The sequence below is a fragment of the Canis aureus genome, chromosome 38 (assembly GCF_053574225.1).
Source record: "Canis aureus isolate CA01 chromosome 38, VMU_Caureus_v.1.0, whole genome shotgun sequence".
Taxonomy (NCBI): Eukaryota; Metazoa; Chordata; class Mammalia; order Carnivora; family Canidae; genus Canis; species Canis aureus.
This window is the reverse complement of record NC_135648.1, coordinates 2,391,818-2,410,797: the sequence shown is the minus strand read 5'-3', so window position 1 is coordinate 2,410,797 and position 18,980 is coordinate 2,391,818. Positions and strand designations below refer to the sequence as shown.

At 49.3% G+C, this 18,980-nt stretch overlaps 1 long non-coding RNA gene across 2 annotated transcripts; it reads left to right on the top strand.

Moving 5' to 3' along the window:
• Window positions 1-360: 360 nt before the first annotated feature.
• LOC144307003 (uncharacterized) lies at window positions 361-4,606 on the top strand. 2 transcript variants are annotated; one of them, XR_013373962.1, is made up of 4 exons: window positions 361-680; window positions 1,648-1,749; window positions 2,118-2,417; window positions 2,877-4,606. It is a non-coding gene; the product is annotated as an uncharacterized LOC144307003 (long non-coding RNA). The 2 variants fall into 2 exon arrangements; XR_013373963.1 differs by having other exon boundaries at window positions 362-680; window positions 2,332-2,417.
• Window positions 4,607-18,980: the final 14,374 nt, after the last annotated feature.

Here is an 18,980-nt window from a genome sequence, read left to right as displayed (position 1 = left end):
TCCTCCTTTCTGTCTTTGGGTCGTTCTGGGCTCGCTCTTCTCTGCCTGTTGACTCAATGTCTGCTATGCACTTAGCAATCATGTAGGAGCTAAGCCCCTACTACGTGCTGACACTGAGCTAGTCAGTGGGAATTGAAAGATGAGAAAGAAAGGCTAGGGTGAGGTGGGTGAGGCAGGTGGCAGAGATTAGGGCGATCCAGTAAGCAGATTTGCTGGAGTCAATTTACAGGGCTGAGAAAACCCAAGGCATTTTGGGAGAAGAGTCTAGAAATAGTCTGCTGTGACTGGAGTTCAAGATCAGAGAAGTGGTGACGTGGCATGAGGTCAAGGTTGACGAGAAGCAAGAGAACAGGAAAAACTTCGTCTACCAGAGCTGTGAGCCTGGACTTTACCTTGTAGGAGTGGGGGACTTCTGAAGGGTTTATAGCATGGCTGTGACATTATCAACTTTGACTTGGAAATAGCTCCCCTGGTCTTTTTCTCACGTGTCCCCTCATCTCTACCTCTTGTGACTCCGAAGCTACATGTGATTATTGTGGTGAACTCTAAAAGGAGGAAGTGTTTGTGGGCTGACATTTACATGTCCACGTTGGCCGGCTGTCTTGAGGCAGGCCAGTCTGCTGGGGCTACCGTGGGTCTCTCTCTACCAGGGTCCTTGCTCCTGCTTGGTCTTCTCATGGGTAAGTCTCTTCCCGCCACTACCTCCCGGGCACCCCTCCCTGCCTGCAGCACTCTAGCCATGGGTGGTTTTCCCTGAAGATGCTGCCTCCCTGGGAGCCAGGCTCCATGTGTGTACGCATGTCTGCGTGCATGTGTGTGCGTGCGCGCGCGCGTGTGTGTGTGTGTGTGTGTGGTGCATGTGCTACCATCTCAGACTGGGCAGGCCCAGACTGTGTCCTTGTCACTCTCACATTTCTTCTGCTAATGAGTCACAGGGAACCTGGGTTTCTCCACACCGGCTGATGGTGGCGGCATGAGATCGGGGACTTGTTCCGTCTTCATCTTGCCATTTCAAGCATGATCCTCTTTTGGATCTTTGCCCCTCCTCCCTCTTCCACCAGCACCCCCGGGAGTCAGCCTTCATCAGGAATTGAACTTGCTGTGTCCCATAAACGACTTCAGTAGGAGATCTCAAACCTGGCACTTAGCAGCTGTTTCTGTCCTTCTAGATTGTTGCTGCTTGCTTTTGTCGCTGAGGACCTGAGTGGTGGCAAGAGACAGGCATGGGAACCAGAGGTCAGGGGAAGGAAGCTTCTGAGAAATCTGCAGGAGGGGCCAGGCTTTGATCTTTGTCTTGAGTTTCAAGCTTTTGCTTTCATTCTCCTTCAGGGAAAAATCAGCATGTGTGGTTTGAAGGCCACCTGCCTCAGGATTGTCCCCACAGGCTTTTGGGGAGTCAGGCTTTGGGGAGTCCCCTAGGCCTACTGATGAATCCCTTGCTGCATTTAAAACTTGGTGGTGAAGGGAAGCAAAAATTCTTATCTACCCTCAAGGCCTCCTACCTGAACTTATGTGAGATAGATAACAGAAGAGAGAGAAAAAAGAAAAAAAAAAAAACCTCAAAGTTTTATGACCTGAGCATGGAGGCCCAATAATGAAATTGAGACCTAAAGAAATGACAGAGGAGGCCATTTCTGTACTTTCTAGACAGAGAGACCATACATCTGTGAGGAATTGACAGGACAAAGAAAACGTCCCGTCGGGAGCTTCAACTAGTGAGGAATTTTAAGCAGAGTTTGGGCTGCGGGGGTAAGTAAGTTAAAAAATAACAATAAAAAATAAACAAGGGTTGTTTGTCAGCCTTCTCAGCTCTAAATTTCTCATCTCTGGTGATCAGGAGACTCTTTACCTCCTGGTCCAAGTCTGCCTTCCACAAGGGAGATCCGTGTCCTGCTTTCAGGGGACAGAGGAGGGCCTGGGTGTCCTTGCACTAACTGGCTTTTAAGTAACTTATTTAAATAATCAATATGCCCAAGTGGCCCACCTTGGGGTAGCCTGCCCTTGGCCCCAATCACAGTTTACAAAGAACCTTTACATAAATTACAAAAAGAACCCTTGATCTCCACATCAGACTTCTGATATAGAGAAGGCAGACGGGATCACACACACTTTTACAGATGGTGAACCGAGGCTTGGGGAGAGTAGGTGACGTTTTCTGGCACAAGTCTGGTAATCTGCAAATGGAAGCCAGCACGGCCCAGCGGTGGGAACATAGTAGCACCATGGAAATTTAGAGAACGGTGTCCTCGGCCAAGGCAGCAGAACTGGCATGGAGATTCCTGCACGGCCCTCCTCAAGGCTCCTCACCTCTCCTTTCCTGTCCCCGCACAGAGCAAGCTCTCTCTGTGGCATCCAGGCCAGCCCCTTGGTGGTCCCTGCCCCTGGGAGCATCTCCCAGGCAAATGGCAAAATAACGGGTAAGACAGGCCCTGCCTCAAAAAATGTTCATGGTTCTTCAGTTCAGTTCTGGAAACATCTACTAGGGCTCTCGTGTGCCAGGTCTTGTGCTGTGTGTGTGTGTGTGTGTGTGTGTGTGTGGTGGGACGGAGGGTCAGCAGGACTCAGGGAGGAATTATGTATCGTGAAAGCCCATTGCTGGCAGTACAGTGTCATTGGCAGAGCACCAGCTTTGGGGTCAGGTGAACTTGGATCTTCATGTGGACTCGGCTGCTACCTAGCTGGTGACTTTGGACAAGTTTCTTAAGCTCTTTGTGTCTCATGATCTTTATCTTTTAAGTGGGAAGAATATCTGTCTTACAAGTTTATTGGGAAGTTAGATAAAATAACGTGTTTACCCTGCTCGGCATGGTGTCTGGCATTTGGGATTCATGTCCTGATCTGATGATCCCTCTGTGTCTCCCCTCACCTGAATCCAGAAACAGAATTTGGACCCAGAAGCTCCACGCATGTGCACTGCAATTAACCCTGAGGCTAAACCACCAGCCTTCCTTTCTCACTCAGATATTAATTTCCTTCCATCTTCTCTCCTTGGGGAGCTTGGGAACTTGGGTGAAGACATGCACACAGCTATCTGTAGCAGACAGGATGATGTAAATGCTTAAAAATAGACTAAAAATGGATGAAAGACCTAAACATGAGACAAGAATCCATCAAAATCCTAGAGAACACAGGCAGTGTTCTCTGTGACCTCGGTCACAGCAATTTTTTGCTAGACACATCTCCAAAGGCAAGGGGAACTAAGGTAAAAGTGAACTTTTGGGACCTCATCAAGATAAAAAGCTCTTGCACAGCGCAGGAAACAGTTGACAAAACCAAAAGACAACCTAGAGAATGAGAGAAGATATTTGCAAACATCTTATCAGATAAAGGGCTCACTCAAGGGACGCCTGGGTGGCTCAGTGATTGAGCGGCTGCCTTCGGCTCAGGGCGTGATCCTGGAGTCCCGGGATCGAGTCCTGGGATCGAGTCCCGTGTCGGGCTCCCTGCATGGAGCCTGCTTCTCCCTCTGCCTGTGTCTCTGCCTCTGTCTCTCTGTGTCTCTTGTCAATAAATAAATAAAATCTTCCAAAAAAAAAAAAAGGGCTCACTCAAAAAACAAAAAATCCAATGAAGAAATGGGTAGAAGACATGAACAGCCATTTCTCAGAAGAAGACATGCAATTAGCCAACAAACACATGAAAAAATGCTCAACATCAGTCAGCATCAGAGAAGTATGAATCAAAACCACAATAAGATATCATGTCATACCTGGCAGAGTGGCTAAAATTAGACAGTCAGGAAATGACAGATGTTGGTGAGGATGCGGAGAAAGGGCAACCCTCTCACGCTGCTGGTGAGGATGCAAGCTGGTGCAGCCGCTCTGGAAACCAGTATGGTGGTTCCTCAAAAAGTTGAAAACAGAGCTGCCCTACAACCCAGCAATTGCACTACTAGGAATTTACCCCAAAGATGCAAATATAGTGACCCGAAGGGGCACCTGCACCCTGGTGTTCATAGCAGCAGTGTCCACAGCAGCCAAGCTATGGAAAGAGCCCAGATGTCCATCGACAGATGAATGGATAAAGAAGACGTGGTATATATATCTATATATATATAGTGGAATATTACTCAGCTGTCAAAAAAGAAATATTGCCATTTGCAACGATGTGGATGAAACTAGAGGGTATTATGCTAATCGAAATAAGTCAATTGGAGAAAAACAATTCTCATATGATCTCACTCATATGTGGGATTTAAGAAAGATCAAAGGGAAGAGAGGAAAAAATAAAACAAGATGAAATCTGAGAGGGAGGCAAACCATAAGAGACTCTTAATCATAGGAAAGAAACTGAGGGTTGCTGGAGGGGTTGGGGGTGGGAGGATGGGGTAACTGGGTGATGGGTGTTAAGGAGGGCACGTGATGTAGTGAGTACTGGGTATTACATAAGACCTGATGAATCACTGACCTCTACCTCTGAAACTAGTAATATATATTACTTAATTGAATTTAAATAAATAAAAAGGGCAGCCCCGGTGGCTCAGCGGCTTAGCGCCGCCTTCAGCCCAGGGCGTGATCCTGGGGACCCGGGATCGAGTCCCACGTCGGGCTCCCTGCATGGAGCCTGCTTCTCCCTCTGCCTGTGTCTCTGTCTTTTTCTCTTTGTGTCTATGAATAAATAAATAAAATCTTTAAAATAAATAAATAAATAAATAAATAAATAAATAAATAAATGCCAACAAAAGCACGGGCTGAAGGAAACCAGGGATCGGTGTGGCTGGACTGAAGTATGGAGCCCAGCATGGGAACAAAACTTGAATGAATCAGGCCTGATGAGTTACCAAACTTGAGGGTGCAAGGATGAGCCAAGGTCTTCAGTCGGGGTGGGGGCCTCCACTCGGATTTCAGGCCCTGGGCCCAGTGTGGGGCGAGGAGGGTGTAGCTGGTGCCAACACCTGCTGCCTTGATATACTTCCCTTTGGCTACATGATTCTCCAGGTGGAGCCAAGGTAGCTCCACAGAAGTGGACACTGGGCTGTCGAGTGGATTCTGTGGTATGTGCCCAGGACACGGGCCTGCCTCTGTGTGGGTCCTACTTGGGGTGCCCACTCCCACAGGACAGCAACCCCTCTCCCACCCCTTGTCCCCACAGCTACAGTCATAGGACCTCTCGGGTCAACTTTTGACAAAGAGACACCACCTGGCCTGGGAACGGTCGCGTCCTGAACCAGGACCCCCATTCTTCCTTGAGCCGCGCAGCCTTGTTTTTCTGAACCACCGTGCGGCACACCTGGGTCAGTTTCAGACTTTCTGTTTCCCGGGACAGTTGTCAGTGTTGCAAAAATACTCCAACCGTCACACTACTGAGCGATGGTTTCTCACATTTCTCTGCAAGGGTGCTGGAGTTTTGGTGAGGGGGCAAACAAGGTGCTGTCACTAACTTATTCCAGTGACATCAAGAATCTTTAATAACACCAATCCTGAGGTATTTACTTGCATTGTCTCATTTAACCCCTCAAAAATCCTGGAAGATGGCACTCCCTGTTACACAGGTGAGAACACCAGGGCTCAGGGAGCGTAGTAACCTCCCAAGATCACACAGCTAGGACCTAGCAGGGGTTTGAGCTCGGGCAGCGTGACTAGTGCCCTGGTGTTTCCGCTCTTCTCCGCAGTAGCCTGGTGCTGAATGATGGTCCCCTGACCACCCTTTGCCTTGCACTAGCCTTCCTTCTAGAAAGAAGTTCCCAGAACACTGGCTGGGCCTCAGAACGGGCTCCTGTCCAGCAGCGTCTGAACAAGCCATTCTGGGGGACGCTACAAGGCACTTTCTGCTGTGGTGGGGCCGGGCTAGGTGAGCTCTGCTCCTGTTGCCTGGATCAGCAAGAGGGTGGCCCAAGTAACAGTAGAGATCGTCCCCCTCGGCACCTCCCAAGAGTTTTCCTTCTTCCTCCTTCTCTGCAGCACCTGCAATCCTAGCACAGCATCTATTAATTATTTTTATTATATGTGCATTTGTTAATGTAAACGCTGAAGGAGACCACTTTGGTGTGAAGGGAAGGCACGGCCTTGTGCTCTTGTCCTACCACCGACTAGCTCTGTTGTCTCGAGCAAGCCACCTAATTTCTTTGGGTCCCGGTTTTCTCACCTATAAAATGGGAATAATAATCACTTACCAGCCTCTCAGGCCTGCCGTGAGCCTCTGGCTTAGTCGGGCTGCCCCTGAAGCTTCTGATCTGTGTCTCTGCAGGGCCAGGGGTTTCCAGAGAGGACCCAGACCCTGTGATGGTAACTGGGACCCTAGGCGGGTCTGTCACCCTGCCCCTGCAGCTACAGCCAGGACAGCCTGTGGAGAGCATCTCCTGGATGTCCCGTTCAGTCTCCATGGCAATAGCCATCATAACCTTGGCAGAAGCAGGAGGGCCAGACACCTTTTACCAGGCAGAAACCCGGTACCAGTGTCATGTGAGTGTGGTAAGCCCAGGCCACAGCTTGCAGAGCAGCGACCTGAGCTGGAAGGACGCCCACATTAACCCGATGAACTCACACATCACCCACACCCGAGAGTACAGTCTGCGAGTCTATGCTGAGTGTCCTCTGGACGGTAACAGGTATGAGGGTGGTGCTCATCTCTTTGAGTAACATTTACACTTTTGTTTCTGATTACAAGGTTGATAGGTGCGCACTGTAAAACAACAGGACCTCTGGGTCTGTGGTGGGCAGAGAATGGGGCCTCGGCCCCGAGAACCCAGTCCTGCCACAGCCTACTTGAGTGGCCTAGAGCTTCCTCGGTGCTAAAGTAGGAGCGCTACTGTGGTGAGAATAAGGCGAGACAGTCTGGACAGACACACGGGAAGGCTGTGATCATTCTGCTTAAAGATCTTTAAAAATTGTTTCAGGAGGGAAAACTGCAAGAGAAATGTCAGAGGTGGGTGTCTGTCACCCCAGCAGCAAGGGAGGGCCGGCTGATTCAGCCTGTAGAGACACAGTCAGCCGGGTTCAGATCCAAGCACCTCATTACTCATGTAGATAGTGAAAGAGCACCCCAGGTCCTTCACACCAGAACTAATGACAAGGGGGCCGGTTGACCACAGATGCAGGTGCCAGAAGGCCCTGTCACCACAGAAACAAGCTGGGACTGCAGTCAAGGGTGGTAGAGGCTGCAGCTCTGTGCCGAGCTGCTGCAGCAGGAACCCCCTTCCTCATTAGGAGCTATCTAACCCATGAGTGCTTCCCAGGGGAGCCAGGGGGGCCGGTGGAGATGTTTTCGGGGTCTTGAGGGCCACCATCCTCTCGTGTCCTGGGAGGATCCCAGGGCATTTTGCCAAGACACAGATTAACTGGTCCCTGTCTTTGCCTGAGGGACGCGGGCAAGGTTGCCAGGGCGCCACTGCAGATCTGCTCCTCTACACTGGGAAGCAAAAAGGCCCACTTCTGAGTGAGGATGACCCAGGGGAAGCTAACTGATGAAGAGAAAGCAGAGAAGCTTTTCAGGGTTGAGTCTAGGAAATATTCCTATTTGAGGAGGCCCCCCCTTTTTTTAAGTGTGGGAAGATGGACCTGCTCCCTGGTCAGATCCACATGGTCAGGGAGGAAGCATCTCCGCCATAAATCAGGCCTGGCCTGGCCATGGACTGTCCTCACACAGGGCGAGGGCACTCGGGGCTTCTGGGGCCTCGGTGGGACTGTGTCCTAGGGTGTTCCGGGGCTGGTGGGACAGCCCCTCTCACTGCGCTCCAGTGGAGCGGCCCCAGCGGGGACAGCAGGCCAGCTCTTTGTCCTTCACAGGGAGTTCCCCCAAGACACTGGAGCCTCATACAGTCCTGCGGCAGAAGAGGGGCTTTTAGTTCTGGGCTGCTGAGACTGAGCCACAGAGAGAAAAAGCAACAGGTAGAAAGTGGCAGAACCAGGAATAGAACTCGGGCCGCTTGATGTCACATCCTGTGCTTCTGGTTTGTCAGGGCAGTTGGGTGCTTGAACTAGGAGGATGCTGCGGACAAGAGGGCCTGCAGGAGACTGGGGGCGGGGAGGACTTGGGTCCCAGAAGACCACACTGGGGGAGGCAGTGGAAAGTACCCAGGCCGCCTTCTCCCCGGGGCACATCGTGGCCTGTGGTCCCATTTTGCCCAGTTGAGCTGCAGTCAGGTGGGCCCCAGGACTGAGGCGGAGTAACAGAGCAGCCTTCTCCCACACCCTGGCCTGGCTGTCCATTGTCTGCAGCCACACTTCCTGCCACCACCCCCCACCCTCTACCCCAGACCCCCTGGCTCTGGCCTGGGGACACAGGTAGGCAAGTAATGGAAATTATGGCAACATGGATACTGTAAGGAAGTATCTGAGCTCCTGGTCTTGGTGGAAGAAGGAATGGGGTGCAGTTTGAAGGGATACACGGGTGTGGGAGAAACCCCGAAGGCCCAGGGCCACATCTCCTGGGGGCCTTGCTCGGGGTCCACAAGCTCAGTGTGTACTGCGGCGACCCCACGGGGAAGAGATGCGACTACAGCACAGTTCTGTGCTAGTGGGACCCAGGCTTCGGGGTCAGGTCCACTGGATTTGGGTCCTGGAATGGTCATTTAACAGCTGAGACTCAGGCAAGTTCCTTGAAGCTCTCCAAGCCTGTTAGATGGAGCAGGAACAAAACATCCGGTCTCTGCTTCATAGGGTTGTTCTGGGAATCAAATGACGCCGAGTGGCACGGCCCTTGCAGAGCCCAAGGCTCCCGATAGATGTGGGCAGATTCTCTGTTCCTCCTGATGTGGACTCAGGATGACGCGGTGTCTTGATGTCAATGCCTTGTGCCTTCTGCCCTGTGACGGGAGGGCCCAGGGCAGTTCTGCAGTGTCCTCGGTTGGTCCCTCTTCGTACCCGCAGAGCAGCTGGCCCGGCCCCACGTCACACTGAGCTCCAGGATCGGTGAGAATGGACACTGTCTTCACTCTGACGTGTGTGGCGGAAAGCAGAGGGGGCTCTGTGCGCTATAGCTGGTACCTCTGGGCCCCCGGACCGTGGGGTCCCATGGCAGGGCTGTCCTCAGTGTCTCCTTGAGGCCCGCGGCCAGTGCTCTGACCTCTACCTGCGTGGTCAGGATCCCATGAGCACCAGCAGCTGTCTCCTGTGTCCAGGTACCTGGGAGCCGAGCCCGCACCCTGCACTGCAGCTCCGACGGGTTGGGGGGGGCGCGGGGTGTGTGTGACAGAGTCCCGGTCCTCCCAGGCCCCGGGGAGAGGGGCCAACAGCCCTGAGAGAGGAGAGCTGGGTGGGCCCGTGTGGGCAGGGGGTGGGGGGCGAAGGCCCAGGGGAGCAGGTGTCCAGGCTGGCGGGGTTTCCGTGGGAGGAGCTGCGTGGGGCCTGGTGGCCTGTGCTGAAGCTGTGGTCTGTCTGTCTGTCTGTCTGCAGGGCCAGGAGTCCTGGGGGGCACACGGTGGGGCACACGGTGACCTGCACCCTCGGGGAGTTGGCCCTTCTGGCCCTGGAGGTCCCGGTCGGGCATGAAGTGGCAAAGGTTACCTGGAGCTCTGGCGGGCTCGTCGCCGGTTTGCGACCAGGGCCAGGAGGCCAACCGATCCTGGCCGCTGGGCCGCAGGGACGCCACGGGGGGCGACTGAGTGTCCCCAGCGCTGCTCCTCTCTCAGGGGGCCTGGGCCCACAGCCCTGGGCTTCCACAGAGCTCGGGTCACCCCGCGTAGTGCCCCGAGCACGTCCCCAAGGGTTTCACCCTGCGTGTCCGTGAGAGGGGCTGGGGGTCACGTTTGGGCGGTGACCTTTCCCCTCTCCCCTCTTTGGCCAGACCAGAGCTTCTCAGAGCTCCGGGCTTCCTTTCTCGCCCAGAGAAGCTGCAGGAGCCCAGTCTCGCCGGGAGCTCGCGTGGGGAGGCCACGGCCGCGCATCACCTGGTCCGGCCCCTGCCACGGCCGAGAGGATGTGAGCTGGGACCCCTGGGCCGGGGGAACCACTCCCCGGTCTCCCGCAGCCCGGGGCGCAGCTGAGCTCCACCCGGGCCTCCCCTCGGGTAACCCTGCCCGCTGCGGGTCCCGGCGCCCAGCGAGCCCGCCCGCCTCCCTCCGGGATGGGCTGGGAAGGAAGGGAGCGGGTCACCCGCGGCCGGAGGGTCTCGTGGGCGGAGAATGGGCGCCCTGGGTGCCCGGCTTCGGGCTGCTCGCTGGGCTATGCGCTCAGCTTGTTCCTGGGGCTCCCCGAGGGGAGTGCCCCCGGCCCCCTCGGTCTGCAGAGCCACCGAGGGGGCCCCGACACCCTCGGCCCTGTCCTCAGTGAACCTGCGGCTGCCGAGGGCGATCCCAGGCGGTGCCCCTCTGGCAGCAGGGGCCTGGTTTCCACAGGCCGCGGCCTCGCTCTTCTCGGCCGGCTTCTGAATGTCTCTCCGATCCCCGTGTCGCTGCTTACCAGCCACTTGCTCTTCTACCCTTTGTGGCTGGCGTGCCCCAGCGACATCCTGGATGCTAAGTTCAGGGGCCACCCCTCACCTGTGCTGTCCACAGCCCGCCCTCCTCGGGGCCCTGCGCTGCTGGCTCCCGGGGGTCTTCTCTTGCATCACAGTCCTTAGGGGTCCCGCCCAGGCCTCTCTTGCCCGGGCAGAAAGCTGGGTGCCATTCAGAACCCTTGTCTGCTGCCACCTGCTGGGGTTCACGCCTCCCAGTTACCCCACTGTCTCCTCTCTGGGTCATGCTGCTGATCATGCTGCTACGGGGTGGGGTCTGAAAGAAAGAAATGCTCTGGTTACTTTTCTGCTTAAAACCTCATGGTGAAAAAAACAAAAACAAAAAACCTCATGGTGTCTGCCCACTATCAAAGGTATAAACATTTTATCCCCTCTTCATTCATTTAAGCAACTCATGTTTACAGAGTATTTATTATTATTACTGTTATTCTAAGCGGAATACAGTTACCATACAATGTTGTATTAGCTCCAGGGGTATCGCAGTGACTCAACATCTATATGTATCAGGAAATGCTCACCCCAGTGTGTGCGGTCACCATGCAGTTATTACAATCTCATTGGCTGTGTTTCCTATGCTGTACTTTCTATCTCCACGACTTATTTATCTCATTCCTTGAACGAGCATTTTATAAACTTACAGAGCATTTTTTTTACTTTTCTTTTCTTTTTTTTCTTTGAGAGAGAGAGAGAGAGAGAGAGTGAACCTGTGTGCAAGCTGGGGGTGGAGGCAGCAGATAGGGAGAAACAGTCTTTTTCTTTTTTTTAAAAAATTTTATTTATTTATTCATGAGAGACACAGAGAGAGGCAGAGACACAGGCAGAGGGAGAAGCAAGCTCCCTGTAGGGAGCCCGATGTGGGACTCGATCCTGGGACCCTGGGGTCATGCGCTGAGAAGGCAGACGCTCAACCACTGAGCCACCCAGGCGTCCCAGGAGAGACAGTCTTAAGCAGGCTCCATGATCAGTGGAGCCCGACATAGGGCTTGATCCCATGACCCTGAGATCATGACCTGAGCTGAAATCAAGAGGTGGACACTTAACTGATTGAACCACCCAGGCGCCCCTTACAGAGTATTATTTTTTTTTAAAGATTTTATTCGGGGCGTCTGGGTAATTCAGCCAGTTAAGCCTCTGCCTTCAGCTCAGGTCATGATCCCAGGGTCCTGGGATTGAGACCCGCATCGGGCTCCTGCTCAGTGGGGAGCCTGCTTCTCCATCTCCCTCTGTTGCTCCCCCTGCTTATGCTCTTTCTCTCTTTCTGTCAAATAAATAAGATCTTCAAAAAATATTTTATTTATTTACTTGAGAGAGAGAGAGAGAAATAGCACAGGTGGGAGAGAGGGAGGAGAGAGAAGCAGATTCTCCACTGAGCAGGAAGCCTGATGCAGGGCTCATTCCTGGGACCCCGGGATCATGGCCTGGGCCAAAGGCAGAGGCCCACCCGAATGAGCCACCCAGGTGCCCTGCCCGGAATATTTTTATGGTGCCCTGTGTCGTTCTAGGCATTGAGGATAGAGTGAAGAAGTCTGGATAAGTTGCCATTCCTCAGAGAACTCAGTCACAATGGTCAAAATTCACAGCTAATCCTACTAAATGATTTGGGGGGGAGAGGTACTGAGCACGTTGTATTGGGCCTTCATCTGTGTCTGTCTTCTCCATTGAATGAGACCAAAGTGCATTTTAGAATTATCTGCATCTCCAGTACACAGCATGGAATAGGCATGAAAAATATGAGTCTGACAGTTATTTAGAGGGCAGCCTGTGCTGGATGTAATGGGGCACAAGGAAACATGGTAATTAGCTGTGGACACTAACATTCTCCCTGCCTTCCATGGGGCCTAGAGGGCAGCTCCCCCCACCCCTCAGCTTTGGCTGCCTTAAGGGTCCTCCAGCCCACTCACAATTCTGAATTCTCTTCTTGGAAAGCCCTTCCCCTGCCTGCCTGTCTTCCATTTCTTCTCTTCGCTTCTTTTTACCCTAACCTGTGGTCATTGTCGAATCCAGACTCTTTCCTACCATGCTCCTCGAAGAAAGAATTTCTTCTCTTTTTGATCCTGGGAGCTCTGCAGATCTAATAGATTGACCTTGACAAGTGGTGAAGCCAAGAGGAGGAATGTGAGAAGAGGTGGCCCTGTGAGACACAGAGATAAAGAAGTCTGAACCCTGGGTACCACCTGCCAGGCTCTCCTGGTGGGAGAGGGACATCAATCCCTATTAAGACATAAAACCTATTTCATTTGCAAAGTGAGTTCAAAATCGCCAAGAGACTGCTACATATCTTCTGTTTAAGATAATCTGTTTATGTTTTGTTTAATCTTGCTTTTAAGTGTTCAGAAAAAGAGGGCTTATTCATTTATTCACTTGAAACCTAAGGTTGGTCAGGTGGTCAAGTATTGTGAATATATGTGTTCACCTTCGGCTAACATTGAAGTAAATGGGCTAAGAGGGCCTAGGTTGAACTTAAATTTCATCTCCCTGAAGCAACCTTTTGGCCACCTTCTTCATGTGAATCTTTCCTTTTATTCATAGTCGCTGTGCCCAGCTCAATTTTGTCAAATTGTCACAATTTGTAAATATATATTTATTTGTTTGTTTTAGTTTTTGTTTTTGTTTTTCTTACCATCTGTCTCCCCAACAAGGCATTTAGCTCCACAAGGACAAGATCTGTATCTGTTTAATTCACAACGTAAATTCAGAATGGCAATACAGTGTTTGGCTTATGATAGACATTTCAATATATATTTTTTAATGAACAAATACTAATGGATGAGAGTTGAGAACACTTTTTCTTAATATTCAAGGACTATCAGATTTCATAATAATTTGGGACCTGAAATAAATAAAATCTTAAAAAAAAAAAAAAAAGGGCAGCCCGGGTGGCTCAGCGGTTAAATGTCTGCCTTCAGCCCAGGGCATGATCCTGGAGACCCTGGATCGAGTCCCACATCGGGCCCCCTGCATGGAGCCTGCTTCTCCCTCTGCCTGTGTCTCGGCCTCTCTCTGTGTGTCTCATGAATAAATAAATAAAATCTTTAAAAATAATAATAATAATTTGGGACCTATACTTGTGTGTGTGTGTGTTCTTTCTGCCTTTTTTTTTTTTTTTTTTTAGATTTTATTTATTTGTGTGAGAGAGACAGAGATAGCAGCACAGAGCAGAAGTGGGGAGGAGAAGGAGAAGCAGGCTCCCGTTGAGTAGGGAGCCTGATGTGGGGCTCGATCCCAGGACCCCAAGATCGTGACCTGAGTCAAAGGCAGATGCTTAACCAACTGAGCCACCCAGATGTCTCTCTTTCTAAATGGAATTCTTATCCTGAAATTTCCGTTGGCAGGCCATCTTCAGGCAGACAATTTGGCATTCAGGTTATGCTGAACTGAAAACAGTCAAGGCCCACAAGACTTAGGAAGAAGATTTGACAGCACCACCCCCCTCCCCCCAAGAATTTAGACAGACCTGCTCCAGGAAAAAAAGCATCACCATAGATCACTACAGTATAGTATGAACTAGGGGTGGCAGACAGGGAGAAACTTAGCAAAGTCTGTTAAAACTCATCTCTATGTCCCCTTGTTTCTGTATGGCCCAGCAGACATTCATTTTTACCATTTAATCTTTTTTTTAATTTTTAAAAGATTTTATTTATTTATTCATGAGAGACACACAGAGAAAGAGAGAGAGAGAGAGAGAGAGGCAGAGACACAGGCAGAAGGAGAAGCAGGCTCCCTGCAGGGAGCCTGACATGGGATTCCATCCTGGGTCTCAATCCTGGGTCTCCAGGATCACGCCCTGGGCTGAAGGCAGCACTAAACCGCTGAGCCACTCGGGCTGCCCCCATTTAATCTTTTTTATCTTCCTGTGAATGGACTTCCTTCCTTTTGAAGTCCCAGACCCCTACCCTCTTCTCCTTATTTCAAGATGACGTATATACCCCGACTGTCTTTGGAATTTCCATGTATATGTGGATTTAATTTGTACAAAATTAAATCTAATTTTCTCCTGTTAATCTATCTTGTGTCAGTTTGATTCTTATTCCAACTAGAAGGACCTTGAATAGCTGAGGAAAATCTTCATTCCTAACATCTTCAAGTTGCATCTTGCATCTAAGTAGTTTTCTTGACCCCCTGTAATTGGTTTCTCCTACTGCAGTCGCTGAAATTTTAGAAGCACAACTCCTCGGGTCCAGACACACAGACTTTCTCCCTTTCAGGTTTTCTCACCATGTCTAAGGTCTTCTCACAGACTCTGCCCTCTGACCAAGCTCTCTTTTCCTGTAAGGAGCTCCTACTCACCTGTGGGTCTCAGCTCAATCATCACTGTGTGGGAGAAGCCTTCCCTGATCCTGGCAACAGCCTCCATTTCAGGTTACCCTCACATCATGCATCTTTTTTTTTTTTTTTTTTTTTTAAATACAAGTCATCGCTGCTACAGTGGTATTTGGAGAATAATTTAATTGTTGGCCTCTAAAAAGGACATTCTTTTCTTTCCCTACTGCACCAACTAAAGGAAAGTGTCGGTTCTTCTCAAAGCAAACACATTTGACACTAAATGTGTGGCTTTCTCCCACACCATTCAATTCTCCAACACCAGCTAGATGTCCTACAATTCAATGAAATTTTGACACTATTTACCTAGAGTTAGTGTCAGATCCCACAAGTGAAGGGCTCAGTCCCAAAAGGCTGCTCCCACTTCAGAGGCCAATTATAAGTTGGGGCCTGCCATATTTCTTACCGACCCACTATAGCCTAAGGCCTCCCACGACTCCCTCCTGGGGGTCGATAATTTACTGGGATGGCTCACAGAACTAAGGAAAAACAGTTTACTTTCTATATTACTGGCTTATTAAAAAAGGAAACATCTCAGGAATAGCCAAATGGAAGAGATAGGGCAAAGTCTATAAGAAGGGATGTGGAGCTTCTATGCCCCTCTCTAGGTGTACCACCCTCCCAGCACTTCCATGTGTTCACCAACCTGGGAGGCTTCTGAACTCCTCTGGTTGGGGTCTTTTTCTGGAGGCATCATTATGTGGGCATGACTGATTAATTATTGGACATTGGTGACAGAACTTTATCTCCAGCCCCTCTTCCATCTCTGGATGTTGGGGCTAGGAGCTAGGGAACTTGGGGGAAATTCCAATCCTCTAAACATTTTGTTGGTTCTCCTGGCAACCAGCCTGTATCCTGAGGCTATCCGGGAGCCTCCAGCCACCAGTCACCTCATTAGCATGCAAGAAGACACTTGCCTCCTTGAAGGTTCCTCGGATTTTAGGAACTGTGTGGAAGGAAACTGGCAGGAAGATAATAATATAGATTATTATCTATATATTATCTCTCGCTATCACAGCTTCTCTCATTAGAATCCAGCACCTCAATGACAGATCCCTCTGTCTGGTCACTGCTCTATTTTCTGTGGTCAGCACCGTGTCTGGGACTTAGTGGTTCTCATTAAGTGTTGCTGAATGAGTGAGTAACGAATGCGTGTATCGGTGAGGGAATACCTGCCTCTCATCGTACAGATACCTTCCTTTCTCCCCCACCAGGGTTTCTGTATTTATGAGCTTTATTGGAAGCTCATAAGCCCCAAACCACACAGCTTTGGGTGCTGCGTTTGTTAGATCTTGACAAAGAGGTGGCTTCCTGCCCTTCCTTCCTTTAACTGCTTGTTGAGCTCATGAAGTGAGCGCTTTCTCTGCACCTGGATTTGGGAAAGGTCTTACTGAGGGTCCAGACTCCAGATTAATTGATATTCCTGGGCTTGATTTTGTCACTAGTATAAAAAGAGGGAGAAGAGAGCTGATTCTAATTATTTCGCCCTTTGAACTGGCTTAAAGGAGAAGGTGTGGGGCACAGATGCATTCTAAACCCTGGTAGTCATTAGTCTCCCCTCCCAACCTTTGCTCACTCTGAAGCTCCCCCAACCTCAAACCACCCACTCTGACGCAGAATAATCTTTTCCTTTGATCATGGCATTCTAGGGTCTTCTCTGTTCTTATCACCTCATTCTCAACCAGAGGAGGCACTTTCCATCTTCCTCCGCTGCATGTCCCCACCCACCCCTGATAGTCTCAGAATGGGGGTCTCAGAATTTCCCCTCAACTCCTCACCGTGGGTCACACCTCTACCCTCACTGAACATTTATTTAAAATTTCTTCCACTCCATTATGTAATACATCCTTTCTCATTAAAGAACTTTTGGAAAATTAAGACAAGCAGAAGAAAACCAAGCCACCGAAGATATCACCTGCCCCACCAAAACTAGTATTAATATTTTGATGTGTTTTTCTTCTAAGTTTTTTTTCCTCGCATTGTGTTTTTTAAAATGTAATCATACAGCACATTAAATTTTACTTTCTACTTTTCTTCACCTGTGATATTGTAGGGGAGGGAAAATAACCTTCCCTATACCTTTCTAGATTCTGCGGCTGAGACCCTTCACCTCCCATAACAAACATTAACAACAACAACAACCAAAAAAACCCCCAAACAAATAGAAGTTTAATAACATGTATACCTCCTGTATACCTAGGAGATGCCCAGGAAACTGAGTAAAACTCCTCCAAATGACCCAAGCCACCATCTTAAATATCATTTTCAGCTACAGGTAAAAGAAGGATGTTTTGAGGGGGAAGCCATTTATAGGAAGTTGTCAGGAAAAGTACAGTAATAGGTGTAGTTGTCGTGTACATTTAAGTTGGTGCCTCCTCCACTGATAAGATTATTTTGTGATTCAGTCATTCTTTTTCTGGTATTAGAGGGAGACACCTGTACACATGGAGATTTTCTTTGTAAATGTAATTGTCCTTTAAAAAAGGGACAAAAGATCTCTTACATCTATTGTTTCTTCAAAATAATCAGCTGAAAATAAGTCTTATGCTCAAGAGGCATATTTTGGGGTGACACACTCAACTGCTCTTGTAAGTCATTAGATTTTCTAGCTTTATAACCCATAATTCCTAAATTCTGTATTCACATCACTTTCCCTGTGGTTAGAGTCTTAGGTGGTTTCCAGAATATCACTATAACAAATGGCAAAATAATGCATATTTTTGTGTGTAAATCTCACAGTATCTTTTTGAGACGAAATGATTCTCAATCCCATTCTTGCCCAGGAAGCACTATTTTAAGTTTTTTCAAAACGGAGGAAAATAAATTCCCATTTTCTCCCTCTCTTCCTGCCCCCTTTGTTGTAAGCCAGTGTTAAGTTTCTAGGTTCAAGAAGGACCAGTTCTGTCCAAGGTGACATATAACCTATGTCCAAACAAACTTGGATAACTTTTGTGTACCTGCAAATGGCCTGCTCGATCGGGAACCCAGGAATATTTCCAGTCAACCAACCTCCAAATGACAAGCCAACCTGGGACCGTCTCACTCTGAATGAGGCTGATTTGTGGCTCTAGCCAATGAGATATTTTCCATTTTTCTCTTCTTCATTCTTTAACTCATGAAGGCTCCTGGCCTTTGGCCCCATTTTGCAGGTCTCCAAATGGCCACTGCTCACTTCATAAAGTGCTCAATAAAGTTTGTTTGTATTCCTACTTTTTGTTAATCATTTTTTGACACCATTGAAGGAGAGCAGAATATTCTATCCCAAAATATACCACCCACATTTTGGCAGGTGGATTATTTTGAAGTGAAGTCAATCAAGAAGATCCAACAGACTCAGGAAAAGATTTTTGCCTCTCCCTTAAGTATCAATTAAATTTAGAAAGGGGCCTGTACCAGAAAGAAAGCCACTACTAGAGGTAATGTTTTCATCTGGGAGACTTATCTGCGTGGCAGGGCAAACCCTGTATACAAAACATTTGCTCTGGGCAGCCTAGGGGGCTCAGTGGTTTAGCACCTGCCTTCAGCCCAGGGCGTGATCCTGGAGACCTGGGATCCAGTCCCACGTAGGGCTCCCTGCATGGAGCCTGCTTCTCCCTCTGCCTGTGTCTCTGCCTCTCTCTCTGCCTCTCTCTCTGTCTCTCTCTCTGTCTCTCATGAATAAAAAAAAAAACAAAACCTTTGCTCTTCTTATCCTCCTGTGAATTGCCTTCCTCCCCTTTGAAGCCCTAGACTTCAACCCCTTTCCTTAGCTCAGGATGGTATAAAAGCCTCATTTGCCTGCCTGCCTGAGTCTCATATTATTTTATGGGGCTCATACACATGAAATCAATTTTATTCAATTTTAATCTATCGTTTGTCAATTTAATTACTCCACCAGCCAAAGGATCTAGGAAGGAAAAGGGAAAATTTCTTCTCTCCTACACCAGACACCTCTCTTTTAAGGGCTGATTCTTCATTTTAATGCTTCCGTATCTTATGCTAAGTTGACTTGTGGAAAGTTAAACTATTTTTTTCTGTATTATTCTCTTCTTTAAGTATCATGACCCATATATGAATCTTATTATACATACCATGTACTCAAGACTTGTTTTAAATAATTCCACATTACAAACCCTATAAGGGCTTTAGAAATAAGAAAATAGAAGCTCACAGAACCTGTCTTTGAAAGATCACTCTACTAGTAAGGACTTTTGATGCCAGGCCTGCTTGTCTCCAAAACTATATCCTTTCCTCCATGCAACATTTGGGAAGAAGGGGATCCACCCCTC